The following is a 20,830-nucleotide window of genomic DNA, read 5'->3' on the forward strand; positions in this document are numbered from 1 at the left end:
TATTGAAAAAACCCGGACGAAATCGGTGGTGTAAAACGGTAGTTATTGTAAAAAACGTAAGGGCGATACTTCAATGCTGATAGATGGGACCGAAAAAGTAAACAATCGCCAAAGGGGCGATACTATCATTTTGTCAATTTCAATAGCAAAAACAAATTTTAATTTAATAATTTCAAATACTTTATGAAGTTTTGGGTTTCGATCACTGAATCATGCAATCTAGAATGTAAAAAAATACAATAGTTCTTAAATAGGAAATAAAACCAAGTCTGGAAATATACACTGTTGATTTTCTTTGAATGGTATCACTGCTAGTATCGCCCTTTTCAAGAAAAAGCGTTGATTTCTTAGTTCTCAGTCGCGTTGGAAATTTGAGTAAAATATAAACTTCAAATCGATTCAAAAAAATTCGTTTTTTTTGTTTCAGTACAATATATAACCCCTTTAGGAAAATACAGTTTTCCCACCACAATATAGATATTTTATTAACAGAGCATTAACAATAATTCGTTGGTATGTCTATTTTATGGGCCATTTTTTCGCTTTCCCATTGATTTGGTTTGAGATTCCTAGCACTGATGTTGTCCTGTGCTGATTTGAGCGATTCTCTGAGTCCTGCCACTATCCCATGTAGTATGTGTTATCAAAAACATCGCGAAGCATCAAGTTCTAAATGCTCTCAAACGATATAATATCCGAAGAGTGATAAGAGTTATAAGAAATGTCTCATCACACTGTTAGGTGGATTAAACACGTTTTTACTACGTAAATGCGAAAATCATCCATTTCATTTTCATTTGTCAAACACATTGAAAATTGACAATTTAAATTGTCAATTGACAATTTAAAGAAAAAAATACTTCATTTCTTATTACATTTTTTCAATTAACTGAAGGTTTGCTAAAATAAAAGTTTTCCTATTACTGCAGTACAACGTTTTTGAATGTATAATGGTTGCATGTTAAATGTACGGAGTTTTATTAATAGAAAATGCAAAAGTTGATTTTTTCTTAAACATTACATTCTGAGAAGTCTCTTAAAGTTAAATTTCGTGTAAGTAAGAATAACATTTTATTATATATGGTTATACAAATGAACAATTTTTCAACACAATTTTTAAAAATATAAAAAATTTACCGCATTTACCGCATTACCGCGCGGTGCGGTGCGGTAAATAAAGTGCGGTTGCGGTAAGCGGTGCGGTTTTGATATTTTTTTGCGGTTGCGGTGCGGATAATCCATTTACCGCCCACATCCGCACCGCGACGAACCCTAGCGCATAGCATATCCGCCCCAATAAAAAGACGCGAATGAAGCTTTTTATATAAAAATTGAGCTAATTCTTCCATGATTTAAAGAAGAGACCAGCATCTTCAATAACTGCGAGCTCACCGCTCAAATTACGACTGAATTGAGAGATTTAGGAACAAAAGCATCCGCATAACTGGTTCCAAGGGAAAATATAGAGTTCCGAAATCCACTCAACTATGACAAATAATGATGTTACGAGGGGTGACAGTTTGATCATGAACGACATTGTCTAAAAGATGAAACATCCAAGTTTTTTCAACATAATGGAAAACTGAACAACATCAACCAAGGCAGAGGCAGGGGTACTTTTTAGTTATGAAGGAAGAGTAAGAGGGGATGGATATCCTAAAATAGATTAGTTAAATTTATGGGCGGTAATAAATCGGCTATTTAATTAGTACACACTTTTGCCCCGTTCTATGCGCACACTTGCCCCGACCATGGGGCAAAAGTGCACATTTTCATAAAAAAATAATTATTTCTCTTATAACAAGCAAAACCAAGAGATATCTAGTATTACGTTTGGAAGATGTGTGATGAGGGTATTAATTTGTAATCATGCCGATTTCCTAGTGCTTTTCTACCAATAGTTATTTTACGAAAACTGTTAGGTGCGCACTTTTGCCCCACCTTACTCTATTGTCCATATGCAATATGTAGAACTATTGTGTAAACATGTTATATTTCAAACCCCCTCCCCTAGGTTGACGGGTTTAACAGTATTGCAAACATCATCATCATATTTGTAAAACAGTTTTAAAGAACCTCCGACAGACAATCGCTTTAAAATGAATATTGCATTACGTCTCGATAGTGATGCATCGAGGAGACCGGAAGACAGATGGGCCTTTTTATGTTTTGTGTTTCTTCATACTCTGCACCAGCCCTAACCAATAATCAACCACTAGCCCGTGTACGCCGACTGGCGGGTCGACGTGGATTGACTTTTGCTGCGAGCCGTGTTTGCAAACACTGTTCCAAAGTTTAATGGCAGTGTTTGTGGACACAGTTCGCAGTGGGTATCATCGTGTGTTGATTTATCGGTCGATTTAGTCATCGTGCACAGGTTATGTTTTAGTCTTATGTCTATCTGTGTATGTACTCGTCAAAGTATTTGTGACAGCTGGGCCAGGGATGCAGAACTGGCGTATATGATGGAATAGTGGGTCATTCTTTCTAAGAATCGCTGATCACTTTTTACCGGTGTTCAATTCGTGCATTCGATTCGATTCATTCGTGGAGATCATCCATTCCTGGTTAGCAGAGCAGAATGCAATTGTCTTTAATGGTAAATAAATTCTATGTGTTCTTTGCTTCTACTTCAGTAGTCTGTTTTTGTTGTACTTTTATTAGTTTGCTTTTCCGCTACTCATGTATAGCAAAAATGATATCGGTCAATTTACAAACTTCTAATTCATCTCTTCCCATCTTTTTCTTTATTTGGCATGTTATGTTTAGTTTATTATCATATCCTAAATTTGATTCATAATAACACTCAGTATCTTAAACAATTGTATATTCTTTCATATACACTCACAATCACTCCCATTCCAAACGTACAAACGCTCGTGGCCTTCGCGATAACACAAATCTGGACACAAACACGGACATGCGATTGCAATCATCCACACATACTTACGCCCGCGATCTTGTCAACATTAGAACACCCCGGTAGTTAAGTGCCTGCTGGGGGCCGCACAGTGACTGGAGGCTGGCCGAAACCTCAAAAATTTATTTTTGAAATATTGACATTTTATATTTTTCCTAAATTTCTCATGTATTGATTAATATATATTCAAAATTTTATGATCATTGGATAAGAACACGATTTTAACATGAGTTAAAACGTAGCAAAGTCCGAACTTTTTAATGATTTTCATTTCCGAAACCACCATTGCTCTGTTCACTTCAAATGTATGTTGCTCTTTTGATTTTGGTCCGATTTTAACACAACTAGTTTAATTGTGTAGAGGAACGAAAGAACTTGGTTAGTGAATAAAACACATTTGGTCAATTTGCTTGGAACTATGACTTTTTGGTTTTAATATGTTTGGGGTGGCTAGATCAAAAATACTTTTTTCACTAATGTGTTCTGTACAAATTTCGGAATAATTTCGAAACGGTCACATAGTATACATTCTATGGGAAATAACCTCTACTTTTCGAATATCATGGTCTCGTTCTGCGCCTAGGTGCGCAAAAAGGTTTAAGGATATTTTGAAGCTTTGTTGCTGATACGGAGGCGCATGGTGTTTTGTGTAAAATTGTTAGACAATATTCAGTAAACCAACACGTTATACAATGGATTTAAAGTAGTGTTCTTCATTTTTTGTGGTATTGCTGACATTGGCGAACAGTAACGGAAAATCTATCATGAAAACGAGATCATAGTTATAAGAAAGGTTCAATGACACTGTTTGGAAAAATGCATTTAATATTTTACAACTTTTGGCATAGCAAATGAGCTCAGCACCTCAGTCCGACTTTTGTTTGAAGACCCGCCACTGTGAGCCGTCCATATACCACGTGAACAATTTTGAGGAGGGTAGGGAGTACGGAAAAGTGCACGCTGATTCACGAGGAGGGGAGTAGGTATATGAGAATTGTTTACGTGGACTTTTGATTTTTTTCTTTTTTGAGAATGTAGAACAAATTTACACAATCATCGACATAAGTGCTTCCTATTTTTCTTCCAACTTTTTCCCAATAGTAAGCGACACTTAAATTGCACATACAGCTCTGTAACTGGCCTCATTTGACAAGACACATTTGATCCAATCTCCTGTTATTTCGTCAATTCCCATTATTTTGCTGGATTTCATAATTTGTTACACGAGCCAATTCAAGGATTCATATATTACTTCCATTTTGCGTTATTATGATAAATGCAAAAATGTGTCTTTAGACACAATTTTTTCAAAACTTTTTAAAATGATTTTATTTTTGTGGATAAAGTTAAATTGGAATATATGTTTTTAGAATAACATTCAACTTCAAAGTAGTTCAATACATAAAAAAAATTCATAATTTCTTGGAATTTGAAACTTCTTTTAAAAAAGGGAAAAGTTCGCGTGGATATCCCAGGTAGAGGATAAGGGTACAGAGATTGTCCACGGAGGAGGGAATCAAAACGCAGGGTATTTCTGACCACGTTGTATATGTGCGGCCCCTTAGCACCTATAAATCTACAAACGCGGTCTCAAGCATTGACACATCCGGAAATCTCTACCCTGACGCTCATACCCACTAAACAACACGTTCCATGGCGTCATGTCTGAAAATTTTAGTGATATTGAGAAGCTCACTCTCTTCTAGCATTCAGAACGTTAACATACAAACCCTCAAGACCTCTGTGATCTTCCACACACACGGTCTCGGTCATGAAAACACCCCAGTGAGCAAGTGAATGTGTTAGCATTAATAAACTTATCAAAGCGATCTCAAGAGAGAACCTACAAACGCCCATGTTCGCGCGATAATGCATCGGTCACGTCTGGAAATCTCCTTCTTCGGTTTAAGCAGCCTAGCTTCATGTCTTCAGTTGGAGCAATCGAAAAGACGCTTATATTCACTAGGCAACACGTTCCATTGTGTAATGACCGGGAACTGTGGTGATATGAAGAAACTTACTCTCTTCTAGCATCTGTACCATACACTAAAACTTAAGCCTCAGATTCACGGTCCGCGCGCGATTATTCAAGAATACACGCGAATATGCGAATGGCCATTAGATTATAAAATAGAATTTATGCACGCGAAGTTACGTACACGCTAGCGCAAGTGATAAACACGTTAACATACGAACGCTCGGAGCCTTCGCGATCATTCACGCACACCTACTTGGCATTGGTTTTCATTAAGGGTTACTGGATAGGGAAAAGTTCTTTTGAAGATAAGGTTTTACAGCAATCTTCCAATGCGCATAAAAACTTTGTCATCTTTTCAAACTAGCTTCACAAACGTTTTCAACTTTAAAATTACATACTACAATAATCTTAACAACACATTGAACAATATTTTAACAAACGTAAATTTCAACAACAACATTACAGAACATATTAAAAGTACACATTGCAGTTGAATTTTCTAAATCAATTTGTCAAAACAGATCATAAACATTATTAAAAACGATACGCAACGCTCTTCTGTTCATATTTAGTATACTGAAAATCGAGTTCTCAAAAACTTCATCGTCTCAGGCTCCTAAGGGACCATTTATAAATAACGTAACGCTTCAAAGTGCTCCGACAAATTGTGGAATGTTGTGACATATGGGGAAGGGGGTAAGTGAACTAGAACGTTACGTAGCATGTTTTTACTGAAGAAAAACAATTTTATGGGGAATTTGTTACGTAATAGGGGAGGGGGATAGAGAAATTTGTAACAATTTGTTACATGCAAAGCAAAAAAAAATCATGTAATTTTACGTCTTGCCAATTTACATTTTATTACATGTAAAAAAGTGAGATGTTCGGCTTTTTCTAGGTCATTCAGTCTGAGTTTTACATCAAAAGAGGCACAGTATTCAATTTTACATATCATAGCATGTAAAATCCTATTATCGGACAGAAAAATACGTCGTTGCGTTGTTTACGTCAAATGTAATTTTCATTTTTTCTGTGAGTGTGGGGGGGGGGGGGGGGAGGGCGGAGTCAATTTTGCGTTACGTAATTTATGGTCCCTAAGGGAAATATTACTATTAATTTGGGAGAGAATATCTAGGGCATCCATTTGGCCAGTCAGCGGTTTTCCTACGAGAACGACTCTTAATATATTCCGTTTTTTGGTCAGAGTATCCCTATTCGGCAGATGGTACCGATCAATGTATGATGTCCGCTGCGCCGGGTTGCGCCACAATAAAAACCTTAGAGCAAAACGAAGGAATTTTGTTTACACTTGTATAATTCAATTAGTCCAAATGCTCGTATAAGGACACCAGATGGATCCTAAAGCGGATAAACCGAACAATTGAAAAATAGTTAATCTTTGAATGAAGCCGACGCTTTTATTCACCTTTGATATGACATGGGAGTAATGGTTTCGGAAGGACAATTGAGAGTCTAGAAGAGCACCAAGGTTTCTGACGACTAACATTCTCTCTCGAGTGGGTCCCCAGTGAAACGGTGTAGTTCCAGACTATTGGATTTTTTCCGCGTGTAAAAGAAATCATAGACCACTTAGATACACTAAAAATCAATTTTTTTTTGTTTTTTATTTCGACTATGTTAGTCACATTTTCTTTTTTACATTTTGACAACATTCAATTAGCTAGAGATTGCTGGGTAGGGATATTTATGAAAATTAGAGCCATAGTACTCAAGTGAGAGCAAGGATGTGAAGTAAACAGATCAGAAAACTAGAAGTGGCAGGGTCATTAGAACAGGCTTAATATCGTACGGGCTTAATCTTTGTCTTCTGTTAATGAGGGTCGAGCTTAGGCAGTATAACTACGAATCACCCGAGTTCACTAGCATGTATCCTGGTATCGATAGACGTGTCCATCTTTACCGGACAACTCTCACTTGAGTACTATGGCTCTAATTTTCATAACTATCCCTACCCAGTAATCTCTAGCTAATTGAATGTAGTTAAAATGTAGAATAAGAATCAACAAATTGCGATAGCACCAATCACAGAAATGACCTAGGTGTCGCTGCAAATCAATACAATCTGCTATGGACCGTACAATGAGAAACTATTTAAAGTCGCCGGCATATATCAGTATCTTTATATCTTTCTGACGGGATCACATAGGTAACATCATTGAAGAACAGCGAAAACCTAAAGTCCTAAGTTGCTTCCTTGAGGCACATCAGACATATTTATAAAACTGGATGGTTCACTGCTTCCCAGTTTCACATGTAAAGTGTGGCCTACAAGATAGAACTTAAGCCATCTAGTGAAAGCAGGCGATGCGCCCAGTCGTTCCATCTTTGCCAGTAGGAGGTAGTAGTAGTCTACCCGTTCGAACGCTGCCTTAAAGTCCGTGTACACAGTGTCTAGCTGTAATCCAAAAAGGGGCTAATTGATCAGCTGAAGAAAATATACTATGTTGATATGGAAGCCTTTATAGACGGAATAGTATGGTTCCGACTAGAATTTCGAATGGCTTTAATCCAGCACATATCGTCTAACTGGCCCAAGTTGGTGTTAATACTGATGGGATGAATTGTGAAACAAAAAATCCAACTTTATATATTTTTTTGTGTATCTACCAATCTCTACGCATCGAACTTAAGAAGATTTTGTTCACTATAAGTCAAGTAAAAAGTATGATAATTATGTTGTTTGGAATATTTAATATAAATTGTTCCTTGATTTAATATTCAATATTGTTTTCTTTCTCGACAACAATAATTTCGGTCACTGATATTTTCTGAAATTGTGCTAGATGTCGAAAATAAGGTATAAACCGAGTGATGCGTATTATTTATTTAATCTATATATGTACTTTATGGTTTCCCGCTGCACAAAGTCTCTTCATACATATAACTACCAGAAAAAATGTATCGCACTCCTTTCGGGAATGCATATATGCAAGCGCTTGGTTGGATCATTTATTTTTGTACTGCAAAGTTTTATCTTGCCCTATTTTCGAATGTTAGTATGTATGTCAGTGTGTGTGTTTCTTTCTGCACGTATGTGTGCTTGCTCCCATCAGATGAGAACGACGACCACGATGACAACGTCGAAAGGATGAAATGTTTTAATGAACTGTAAACCGGTACGGTAGTTCCGTACCGAGAAAGTTGTTAGAATCAGAAGAAGCAGCAATTAGAAACAAATTGTTGCACGACGGTTTGACGTTGTTGAAACGGTCGGATTAAAATGCTCCAAAAGAGTTAGTGGCAATTACCAAATAGGCTGGCTTGGCTGCTCAGTTACTTTGGTGGTTAGAAAAGTTTGCTGCTGTTTACAAGATAGTCTTGATATTATATTGTATGTGTACGGAGCAGTGCCTTCTGTTTCGATAGAGATATGGACCGATTGTTGAGTGAACAGAACAATGGCTGGGTCTCGAAACTGAGTCAGGTTCTAACCCCTAACCCATGCTACCAGCTCATATCTTTGACAGCAGTTAGGATTCGAATCTGACTCAGTTTTGGCTTAGACAAAAACGATATAAGAACTTAATCTCTCAAAAAAAATTCCACTTCATATTTTAAAATATCGTAACTGCAAAAGAGACTTTCCTATCTTTTTCCAATACATATTGAAAGACGAGATACTTTTACTAGCATATTATGTGAAAGGATAGCAGCAAACGTAAAAGCGACCAAATTATTGAAAGAATAGGAACCATGAAAGGCTCTCATGTGCAGTAATGTTCTTTTCAAAAAATAATTGAGAAACTGGTTGTACTAGAATGAGAAAGCGCTTCACTCTTTTAACCCTCCGGAAGTCGCGCTTATGGCCCACTGAACGAGCAGCCGCTGGTGCCCTAAGACGCTTTCGCTACATTTTCAGAGCAGCGCGCACTCAGTGCACGAGTGCCGGATGGTTAAGAAAGCACCGTGAATTATATTACCGCATTATGCCTTAATGTTCAAGCGATTCATAGCCACGTAATCTGATAAATAGGACAGCATGAACGAAACAATTTGTCAATAAAATATGAATCATAAGCGTACGTCAAAAGTTTTCAACGAGCCATATCCCATTTAATATCATTACATTTCCCGAAATATTAATTCGAGACATTTTTAGTGTCATCAAACCGCGTGTTCGTACGTGGTAATAAAATCAAGAAACCAACCATCTGCTAAAGTGTGAACACACGAGCGGAATTCACCAATTTATGCGAGTCATTAAACGAATGCCATTAATTTTACATCCCATTTTCTACCCGGCAAAGGAAAACTGATGGATTGCCAGAGTGTTTTCGGAAAAGTTCCATATATCTACTAGTGCCATCATTTTGCATCAGCATCATCTGCTCCGAACACCGATCTCGGAAACACATCCTATTGTTGGAAACTGACAAATAGAATGCGACATAGTGATGATGATTGTCACATCGCGATGTGGCAATCATCATTACTCGGTCGCATAGTCGGTGCTAATTGAATAAGCACTAATGCTAATTTTCATTTGGAAGAGAAAAGTGGTATGAAACATGACGATTTTTTGTTTTCCATAAACTTTAACTCTGTTAATTGGTTTGCGAGTTTCATCCCTTCGTTTGAAAAGTTGGGTGTGTTGATCGGTTTAATTTAAGGGACATCTCACCATAAATTGTTACTATCATCTCATCTAGGGAATACTCATGAAAAAGATTCACAATCGGCGAACATGCTCCCTCGCCCTTACTAAATAGAGCCCTATAAAATAGTATAAAAAGCTCTGCTTATCCTGTTCCGTGTTCTGAACCAGCGGCTTCCTGCCTCCCACAGCTTACGTGTTACCGGACTCATCGTAGAATATTTTGCCACTGTTAATGACTTGTGCAGCTTTAAGTCGTAACAAAATGCATTTCACTTTTAAAAACAACATTTGCCGCTCGTTCCGATTTGCTAATGGTTTCTTTACGAAATTCCTTTTGTGTTTTGCAAACGGGGAAAGAAAACTTCCACTTGGAGTATTTTTACTGCAAACTACTCACGATAAGAACATCAATGCATTCGTGTGTTACTGAAACGGGCCAGACCGGTTGGAAAAAGGGGATTGAACGCTGTCCATGTTTTCCTTTTTTCTTATGGAAAAGTTAGAAAATCACTTCTATCGTTTACTATCATGCTTCAGTTAGGGACCATTCATAAATTACGTAACGCAAAAATTGCCCATCTTTGACTCCCCCTGGTGGTCGTACTCTTTTCATTTTGTGTTGATCGATTGTGTTTTTTTGCCATTTTTGCTGTTTTTTGCTTGCTGTCTAACCTTCGTGGTATAACTACACTACTCAGGTCTGCTGAAAATATTGTCACCTACTGAGACGTAAAGCGATCAAGCGATGCTGATTATAATGACTTGTGCAGTATTTGTAATGTATACCTCTTTACAAGTACCTTCGCAGGGTTTCTCATCCTTCTTGACAATAATCGTATTTATCTGTTAGATGATGCTGAGAGTTCTACTGCGGCGGAATTTCTCCCGATACCAGCGATGCCACATGTTTTTGTGAAATGTCTGTAGAAGAATAATGAAAATGTCTGTAAAAGTCTGTAGACGGTTGTTTAAAATTTATTTACACTACGTTATTACTTCAAAAGTAGCTTGAAATTTGTAAACTATTGTGAAGGAATCACTCGTATTCGGATAAAATTATTCAAGTCCAATTTTGTTAAATCCTATTACTCTTTTAAAAGTCTGTAGATTTCTGATTACGTCTGTAGGAGAGCATCAAAAGTCTGTAAAATACAGACTTGTCTGTAAATCTGGCATCGCTGCCCGATACCGATGTTCGCTTTCGTAAGCCATTCAAATCTCAATCACACTCACACCGACGGAGGGATCATCGGCGATGAAAATTTTCTAGACTACGTTATTCCGGGTTTCTCCGACTTCGTGTTGTTCGTTCGTAGTTTTTCCTCCTGAGGTGCAGTTCCTATCTCGTTTTCTGACCTTTAATGTGTAACTGGTCTACTTACAACTGTTGCTAATATTGAAACTTATGGAGGCGTGAACCAATTGGAGATGCCGGCCAACTTGACTTACATCCCTCTACAGTTGCTTCCGCAGGGTTTTCTCAATGACTTGTTTCTAGAGTGACCTAACTAAAATTTTATGCGTAAATTTTTTTTTTATAACAGAATAACAGTGAAAATAGTGATAATTTCACTGCTTTATTGATTTATTTAGTTGAATTTATTTAATTAAAATCTTTCAAAAAAATTATTTGTTGTTCATTGAATTGAGTTTTGTTTATGACGAATTTCGCGCCAACTCGAACAAATGTTGGCACAAACATAAATATGCATAGTTAGCATACTTTCTATTCCCGTCTCTTTTCTTCTGCTGTGATTTTTATGCATTTTCATGCATATACTTCTAGTAAGCATTCAATGAGTGGATAGACCGAATATGTCCCATGCATAAAATTTACAGCAGAAAAAACGAGAGGCAGATAAAAAAGTATGCTATATATGCATAAATAAAATTCTGCGTGTACATGAAGACTTTGTCACAAAAAGCCACTTTGTATACTTTGTTTTTCCAAAAATGATCTAGACTGTCTTTTGAAAAGGATCAAACATTTTTTACCATTTTTTTCAAATGGCTTTAGACTAAAAATGACAAATCCTACAAAAAATGTTGTAGGAGTGATTTTCACAAAATTAGTGAAATTTTTGAATAAACATATTGAAAAAATTCTTAATGACTCCTACACTGAAAAAATCGATTTAAAAAATTTAAAGTCGATTTACAAAAAAATCCCGTCTTTGATTTGGATGAAATTTTGTTCCAATATAGGTAATTATGTTCCTTACTTACCGTCAAAAATTGAAGTTGCGCACTTTTAAGGAAAAAAAGTTATTTAAAAAAACTTTTCCTTGCTCAAACTGAATTTTTTTCAGTGTATTTTTATCGAAAATTGAACCAATGAAAGTCATAATCATCTCAGAATCCAATTTCACATACATGCAAAAAGTATCAGTAACGAATTTGGTATAGAATCTCAGACTGCACTAAAACGAGGCCGAAGGGATTCGTATAACGGAGATCTGTTACTAGAATACTCAAAGCACGACCAGACAACATGCTTAATATCGCGATAACTGCCACCACAAGCGCAGAGACCGCTCTCGACGACCTCAATATTCCGGAGATGAGCATTGCCATCATCCATTCTCTTGGAGCAAGGTTTGTTGATACCTTTGGGATTCCGTCCTCTGAGGAGAAATATTTAAAAACTTCCGACTTCTCACTACCCGGAATGGAGCACAGCGAAAAAAATCAAACTAAGGTAATCTGCTATGATTTTTCAGATAAAGTACTCAAAAACTCCTGTTTTCCCCAGGAAATACAAAGAGTGCTTTCCATGCCCCATCATATAGAGAGCCTCCTGTAACTGTAACGATGTGGTGGACATGGTCGTTGATAGGTAAATATAAAACCATCAATTTTGTGGGGAAAATGTTGGCAGCACAGCCTCTTTTTTGATTACATTCACCACTACTGACATAATAATTAGCATAAAAGCGATGCATAGCTGTCATCATATGACGACCGTTCCGTGTATTCCAATCACAGGATGAATCAAATACACAACGTAGGCCCTAGCCTCCAGACGAAATATTGTTTCTCTGATGATCTGTCCGTTAATCCATGGACGGATCGGTGCCAATAATCGCATTTTACAGCTTTCATCAAGTTTTTATTTGCATTTGTAGCGTCGCGTATATTGGGAAAAATTTGGCCGATCCGACGTTCAAAAGTCCCTTTCGCTTATAATTCTAAGCAATCTCTGCCCACCACGAAATAGGAGACTGTTCACGTCGTGTACTCGTTTCGTCTGTCCTTTAATCGTAATGCAAATGCATTTTGTAAAACCTGGGGGAAAATGCAGGGACTGAAATATAAGGACATTTGGGGTTTTTGATGTCCCATGTGGAAATTCCTGCTAGTTTCTAAGATTACTGCGACCAGGAACCACTTACTTCGGTTTTGTAACAGCACCCTTCAAGCAACACTCTCAGGCCTTTACGAGGAAGCTTAGGAGAGAAAACTGATTTTCCTCTTTCCGAAATTTTTAGGCACTTTAGAAGATGTTCCCACAATGGAATGGGCAGATTCTCGCACTTTAGTGTACAAAGAAACGTAGAAATTAGTCGTTGTCGGTGACGTAGCGCTCTTTTGCATTATCGGATTTTTCCTTAAAAGAATGTTTAATTTTGTTCCCACATAATTTAAATGCATTTTCCACAGCGTGCCTTGTTTCTACAATAAGTTCATGCCTTGCGGCACAAAAAGGCTAGACTAGCCCCGCCCAAAAGGTCAAAGTTTGGAAGAGCAAATTCGGCAAAAGGTTTGACATGAGGCCGATGGAAAATAAGTTTGGTTGAAATACTCCTTGATTTTTTCCTGAACGCAATTGCTTGCGAACCAGAATTTTCATTGGCTGAAACAAAGGGCTCTTGAAGGAGCGAACCCCATACTTCTAAATAAGGCCTCTGTTGGAGACTACACCATCAATCTCTACTTGCTGGGCGGGTACATAGACAAGATAATTTTTCGTTCACGGCCAAGTGGTATTTAGTTAAATCTCGCATATATGATGTTAAATGGCTTATCTTTGCCCTCATTCAAGTTTTTTGTGAGTGTATACCAAATTCGTTACTGATACAACAAGTGGTAACAAGATTAACGCGCCCTTCTCACACAAACCATCAGGTAGTGCCTTAACAAGTATTGAAAATTGAGTTATGAAACTGGCTGGATCTTTTCGTTGGAAGGAGATTCGCTATCCCTTCGGATTGCGCATAAATGACTCTGTTTATGTATCCGCCCTATTTTGACCCTTCATACGGCGTTAATATGAATGTCAGTTGATAATATAAATTTATCCTTACTGTTAAAAGCATCTTCAGCCACCGGAGTATTCAATGCACTTATGGTGGGTTCCTATATCATCATCATCATCTACATCATCATATCATATACCAAATTCGTTACTGATACTTCTTGCATGTATCAGGCAACTAGCAGTTGAGAAATTGGATTCTGAGATGATTATGACTTTCATTGGTTTAGTTTTCGATAAAAATACACTGAAAAAATAAATTTAGTTTAGACAAGGAAAAGTTTTTTTAAATAACTTTTTACATTTCTTATAAAAGAAATGTATAGAATTCGCTCAAACTTTCAAGATTTTTTCCGAGGCCCGGAGGGCCGAGTCTTATATACCAATCGACTCAGCTCGACGATTTGGGACAATGTCTGTGTGTGTGTGTGTCTGTGTGTGTGTGTATGTAACGGACAAATTCTCATTCGTGTTTCTCAGCAATGGCTGAACCGATCTTATCCAAACCAATTTTAAATGAAAGAACTAAAAAACAGTATGAACGCTATTAATTTGTTTTTGATTCTGATGTTTAGTTTCCAAGATATGAATGTTTGAATGCGTAAAAATGGCGTTTTTTGCAGTTTTTTAAAATTATCTGCCGAAATTGACAATATAGATTAACAATTTATTTGTTTTAAGACAGATTTAACGAATACCTTTCGAACAAGCTATAGATTGTAGAAATCGGACTATTATCAAAAGAGATATTTAACATTAAATTCGGACGAAAGATTTTTATCATTTCCCATTGCCAGAAATATGACCAAAAACATGTAATCTATTATTAACGCCAAAACGGCTTATTTTAGGTCAATAGTATCTTCAGAGAATTTAATGGAGGTAATATGGCCTTTCTTTTGGAATTGTGCTTTTGCTGATTAATCCCCCTATGAGTGAGATATTTTCACAAATTTTCTTGGAAGTGATTATATCGAAATGATGTCTTCAGCAAATTTGTAGCTCTTACTTTTGCGAATAACTTTACTAAAGACTTTAAATATCTATTTTGAATACTTTGAAAGTTATGGCTTGTTGTTTGTTGATTACTCTTTGTCGCCCATTTATTGTTCAATATAGTAATAATCCATTGAAATAAGCCAAACATTATTTCGATAAATCGAATTTTGTATTTCATTTTACTATCTACAACCGCTAGAAATAATCACCGAACACTTCCAAGTTGTCTGGAAGGAACTTGATAACTTATCAGTACAAAAATGTTCATTTGTGCGAACCTTCTGACTGCAATTTTTCTAACTTATAACCATCGGATCCATCTGAAACATATCGGAAAATGAAAAGCGAAAAAAATAACTCCAAGCAACGGCGTAGCCAAGACAAGCTTTTGGGGTTTAACACCATACAACACCCCCCCCCCCCACAACACCCAAAAAATATTGGATTGAAGCTGAAAATTTATTGATGCAGACTGATTTAATTCAATATTACAATATCAATTATCTGATCCGTAGATTGATAACCTGTTGTTGTTAACATCATTAGGACTTTTGATAAATTGTCGGAATGGGGTCCTGATATGTAACTGATCTATTGGTCTTGATTTCACAGTTGTCTAATAGCATCAATATCAAATTCCTGCCTGAAAACATTCCAATAGAAAATTACAGAGTTCTGTAATCAATCATAATCCTCAGATTTCTTTTCAAATTGAACTCGCTTTTGTAGAGATGTACTATAATAAGGGTCTTTATTTAATAGGAAGCGAAGTTAAAATTGATTTAATGTCTATGAAACATAGAACTGCTCACCAAAAAATGCATAACTTTCAACATTTGCTAAAAATGTTTTTGCCTTTCTCATTCACTCTAAAATTCGTCAATCTAATCCCGACCCGGAGAGCCGAGTGTCATATGCCAATCGACTGAGTTCGTCGAGATCGGAAAATGTCTGTGTGTGTATGTGTGTATGTGGAAAAAAATGTGACCTCTGTTTCTCAGAGATGGCTGGACCGATTTGCACAAAGTTAGTCTCAAATGAAAGGTACAACCTTCCCATCGGCTGCTATTGAATTTTTTATTGATTGGACTTCCGGTTCCGGAGTTACGAGTTGAAGAGTGCAATCACACAGAAAATTCCCATATAAACTGAAATGAAAAATTTTCAAAATCAAATTTGTATTTTTGATGCCAAATGACTTTAAAATGCATGAAACATTGAGATGTTTGACAAAAATTGACTTCTTTCGACTTTGGTACATTTTTGCCTTTCTCATATAGAAAGGTTATGCAATCACTCTAAAAATCGTTAATCATACCGGCCCAGAGAGAGTATGCAGTGAGGGGTTGCTACTTTAAAATTAAAACTAATTTAAAATTTCTTAACAAGTAGAAAATTTTCGGCAGGACCTGGACCTCCCGGATCGTTCTCCATGAGCCGCCGCTGGTTTCAAGCGATGTTTCAGTATCACATAGATCTCAAGATCGTGGCTGTCGATCCATTGTATGTATGTGCAAATCGTACTGAACATGTAATATTCATTTCCACCATTGTATTGAACATAACCAGCCATGGAATCGTAGTCTGGACAAATAAGACAAGCACAATTGCACCACTAGATGGATTAAAACAGGTTTTTATTTTGGGAATGTGTCGAGTTGAGACGAAAACGTAATATGATTAATAACGAGGATAACACTTTCCGAATGTAGAGAGAAATTTATGAAAAATTACGATTTCCATTCGACTCTAGCAGGTTCTGATCGATTTTGATGAGCATTTGATTTTTGTTGTATGACCAATTGTATGTATAGGTCAAATGTTTAAAAACAGTAATTTAAGGTCAAGATAACATCATTTTGAAACCGCCAATTTCGGAGGTTTAGTATCTTCGATGAGTTTTACAAACGTTAAACAGCGCATCATTTGATAAAATAATTTTGACGGTATATCGTCCAAGAAGTATGTATAGTGAATTTTCTCAGGTTAATATTCATGACTACAATAATGTCTCAACAAATTCGCTAAAGATACGAACCTTGTTACTATTTTCTGGAAAATAATTCTGCATAGGGTGGGTGCTCCTATAGTTGAGGTGTACCAATAGTTGCAGTAGTGGGTTATACGCCTAACTAAGGTACCAACCATCAACAAATATTTTTTTATCGATTCATCGCACTAAAATTATGCGACAATAAAACTGTTATCCTTGAAATTTGCTCAAATAACTATTGAAAAAAATGATTTTCTTAGAATTTTGAGCTCCCTTGCACCTATAGTTGATGTAGTGTACCTATAGTTGCATGTCCCATAAGAAAGCAATGGGATTTGCAACAATAGGAACCGAAATTAGCGATTGCACCACTATTGGTACATGTGTTCCTATAGTGGTACAAGCGGTTTTGAATACATAAATTGGTTATTAAGCCATCTTTATATTTTTCCTATGAAGTAGGGACTGAAAGCTTTCGTTTAATGTATTAACATTGCCCATAGGTCTATTAATCGATTTTTTATCAAAAGTTTTCCTTAAGCATGCGACTATTGGCACATCCACCCTAATTTTAAAACTTCAAAAATTATGGTTTCGGAATTATGCCGTTTGGACAGTAAGATCGATTTTCACCAAACCCCCACCAAACCGAATTTCTGGCTACGCCGCTGACTTCAAGTAAGTAGAAACAAAGTCGTTCTACACTCGTTCACAGAAACTTCTTCGAACGCTGAATATCTATTATAATACATTGACACCCCAATTTTATCAGCCAAATATGAATTGCCAAATATGTTTTTTTTATTGCATCGAACTACAACAATTTTTAGGTAGCTTTCAAGGGGTTATTTTATAGACTTCTTCCAAAATTTGGCGAACCTATTCCAATTCGTATACCGTTTCGTTGCAGATAGAGAAAATACTGAAATTTTCAGCTTTTTTCCTACACAATATTACGAAAGCTTATTAAACAATTTTTCCTAATAAGTTTGTGAAAATTATAAACTATTTGAAATTTTTTAATAGTTTAATTTTTTATTTAACCGTGATTTTTTAATAAATAGTGACCGTCGCTTCACAACGTAGTCTATTTTTCATGGCTTGCGGTGAGCACGATCTCTCGAATTGCTGAACTGAAAATTATGGAATAGAAAATAATTTTTAGTGTTCTTTACAGATTTAACTCGCCGCGCAGATAGCTCTGAATTAGACCCGCTGGTGCCCTAAGACGATTTCGCTAGATTTTCGGAGCACTGTGCACCCAGTGCATTAACGCAAGTGACGGAAGGCTATCGAAAAGTTTCGTGAAAATGAAAATTCCAGTAATGATGATGATTTCCCCAAACGGTTCGTTTTCGAGAGGTTTTTATTTGTTCTTTGGCATTAGGATTAGCGATAATAATTCAAATCAAGGATACTACTGGGAAGTCACCTTTAGAAAAAGTCGATGTCGAAGTAAAATTTGGAACTATGCACGCATGCACTTCAGAGATAGCGTGACATCAGGAGCTGCGATTTCATTTCAACGCTTTTTTGTGAAAAGGGCGATACTCACAAATGTAAACATAAGGCTTTTTTCATACATGCGAATGATAAATAAATAACCCCTTTAGGAAAATTCAGTTTTCCCACCACAATTTAGATATTTTATTAACAGAGCATTAACGATAATTCTTGTCCATGGGCCATTTTTTCGCTTTCCCATTGATTTGGTTTGAGATTTCTAGCACTGATGTTGTCCTATGCTGATTTGAGCGATTCTCTGAGTCCTGCCACTATCCCATGTAGTATGTGTTATCAAAAACATCGCGAAACATCAAGTTCTAAATGTTCTCAAACGATATAATATCCGAAGAGAGTGATAAGAGTTATAAGAAATGTCTCATCACACTGTTAGGTGGATTAAAAGCGTTTTTTTTTCTTAAAAGTGCGCAACTTCAATTTTTGACGGTAAGTAGGGAACATAATTACCTATCTTGGAACAAAATTTCGTCCAAATCAAAGATGGTTTTTTTTTGTAAATCGACCTTCAATTTTTAAAATCGATTTTTTTCAGTGTAGAAGTCGTTGAAGAATTTTTTCAATATTTTTAGTCAAAAATTTGACTAATTTTGTGAAAATCACATTTTTTTGTAGGATTGGTCATTTTTGGAAAAAAAAAATAGTTAAAAAAGTTTGTCCCTTTTCAAAAGACAGTCTAGATCATTTTTGAAAAAACGAAGTATGCAAAGTGGTTTTTGTGACAAAGTCCTCAGGTACAGAAAGTTTCATTAAAATGTGAGAGGGTGCTACCAACTCTGAATACGATTTAGCGCAAAAATCGTCTATATAAACTTTATGAATGCTAACTTAGCTTGTAATAATCAGCATAATGGTCCTTTTTGTGGTATTTGTGAAATTTCATCGCCCAAAAAATTTGTGAGATTTCATTGCCTAAAATTCTCTCCGACTTTTATTCGAAGACCCGCCACTGTGCTACGCCCGCGATCACGCGTACATATAAACGCTCCCGCGATCAAGTCAATATGTTGGCACTTACGAGTTCCCAAACATGGTCTCAACTCTCAAGTTGACTCTTTGCCCTCCCACTCGAGATCATGAATAGGTCACGTCCGGAAGTCCTTATCTGTGGTCCAAGCAGTTCAGATCCCTCAGTTGCAGTCTCAAAAAACAAACAAACCCATATACACTAGAAGTCTCTTCTAGATTCTACCCATACACACAAAATTGTGGTTCGCGCGAATATTCTAAGCGCACACGAATATGCAAGCGGTTTCACGATTATACAAAAAAATGTATGCATGCGAAGTTATAGATACGCGAAACCCACACAATCAATTCCGTTAACATTCAAACGCTCGAGCCCTGTACGATAATACAACCTTGGACAAAATGCGAACATACAATTGCGATCATCCACGCAAACCAACTCCCACAATCTCACAAACATAAAAAAAACGTCTCTGTGATTAAAGTTAACGAATTTGTATTATATTGTTTATTGAGGCTTTAACCTCGATGGGTTAATCGATCGCCCTTACCAATTAGAAATTCGGATGCGGACACATCCGAAAACACTTACCCTTGTTCCTAGTAGCCTAGGTCCATGTCTTCAGTAGGACCATATTCAAAAATAAAATTTAAATGGCGCTTCTATACAGTAGGCAATATGTTTCAGGACGACCTTGCTGGGAGATCTAGTGATTTGGAGAAACTCAGTATTTTCTTACATCTGAACCGTACACTAAAAAATAAACATCAGACTCGTGAATTCAAGAACCCGAGTATGCAATCACCCTGAAATTGGCCGTAAGGGATCACACCACAGTAAAAATTTTGGAAAATTGAAATTGTTCCTGTTGGCCTAAAATGTGGTTTTGAGTCTTAAATAATGTGTAAATGTTCAAGTAGTATTATAAATCACATTTTTAAAGTACTCGATTCACTGCTTCTTTGCGTCGAGAAAAAATCCCGATATATGCCTATTTTTCGTGTTCTACTGCGGTGTAACCCCTTAAGTAGTGTTTTAATGAGTTCCTGTTTTATCTGCAATTGTAGTGTGTGATTCTGATAGAAAGCCCTTACGAGAACCAATTGCTCTACAGTTATAATCGGGTACCCCTGAAAAAAATTCTTTTGAACATACCAATGTTCTATCCCTCTTCTTTAGAAAGTTATTGATGACGGTGAAATGTGAAACTAAAATTTTCTAACCAAAATGTGACTTATAAAGGGTATACGGAATCAAATTGTATAACTTTCAAATCACTACAACTTATTTCCTTTTATTTAAATTTCTGGAAAAAATAGTTCAATGTGTATTGTTTACATTGCGTAAGTTTTACTAATAATTGTGTATGCGTTGCGAAAATGGAGTCGGAGGAAGCTCAGTGGAGTAAACACGCACGTATCTAGAAAATTCGGATCTTTCTCTCTCCGTGTCATTAGCAATAAGATGGGAATGGTTCAATCAACGATAAGTTGTGTTCTGAAAAGGTACATCGACCGTTTGAATGTCGATAGGATGGAGCCAAAATGAATCTCTGTATAGTATCAGAAGGATCACA

Source organism: Topomyia yanbarensis, chromosome 3 (assembly GCF_030247195.1).
Source record: "Topomyia yanbarensis strain Yona2022 chromosome 3, ASM3024719v1, whole genome shotgun sequence".
NCBI classification, from domain to species: Eukaryota; Metazoa; Arthropoda; class Insecta; order Diptera; family Culicidae; genus Topomyia; species Topomyia yanbarensis.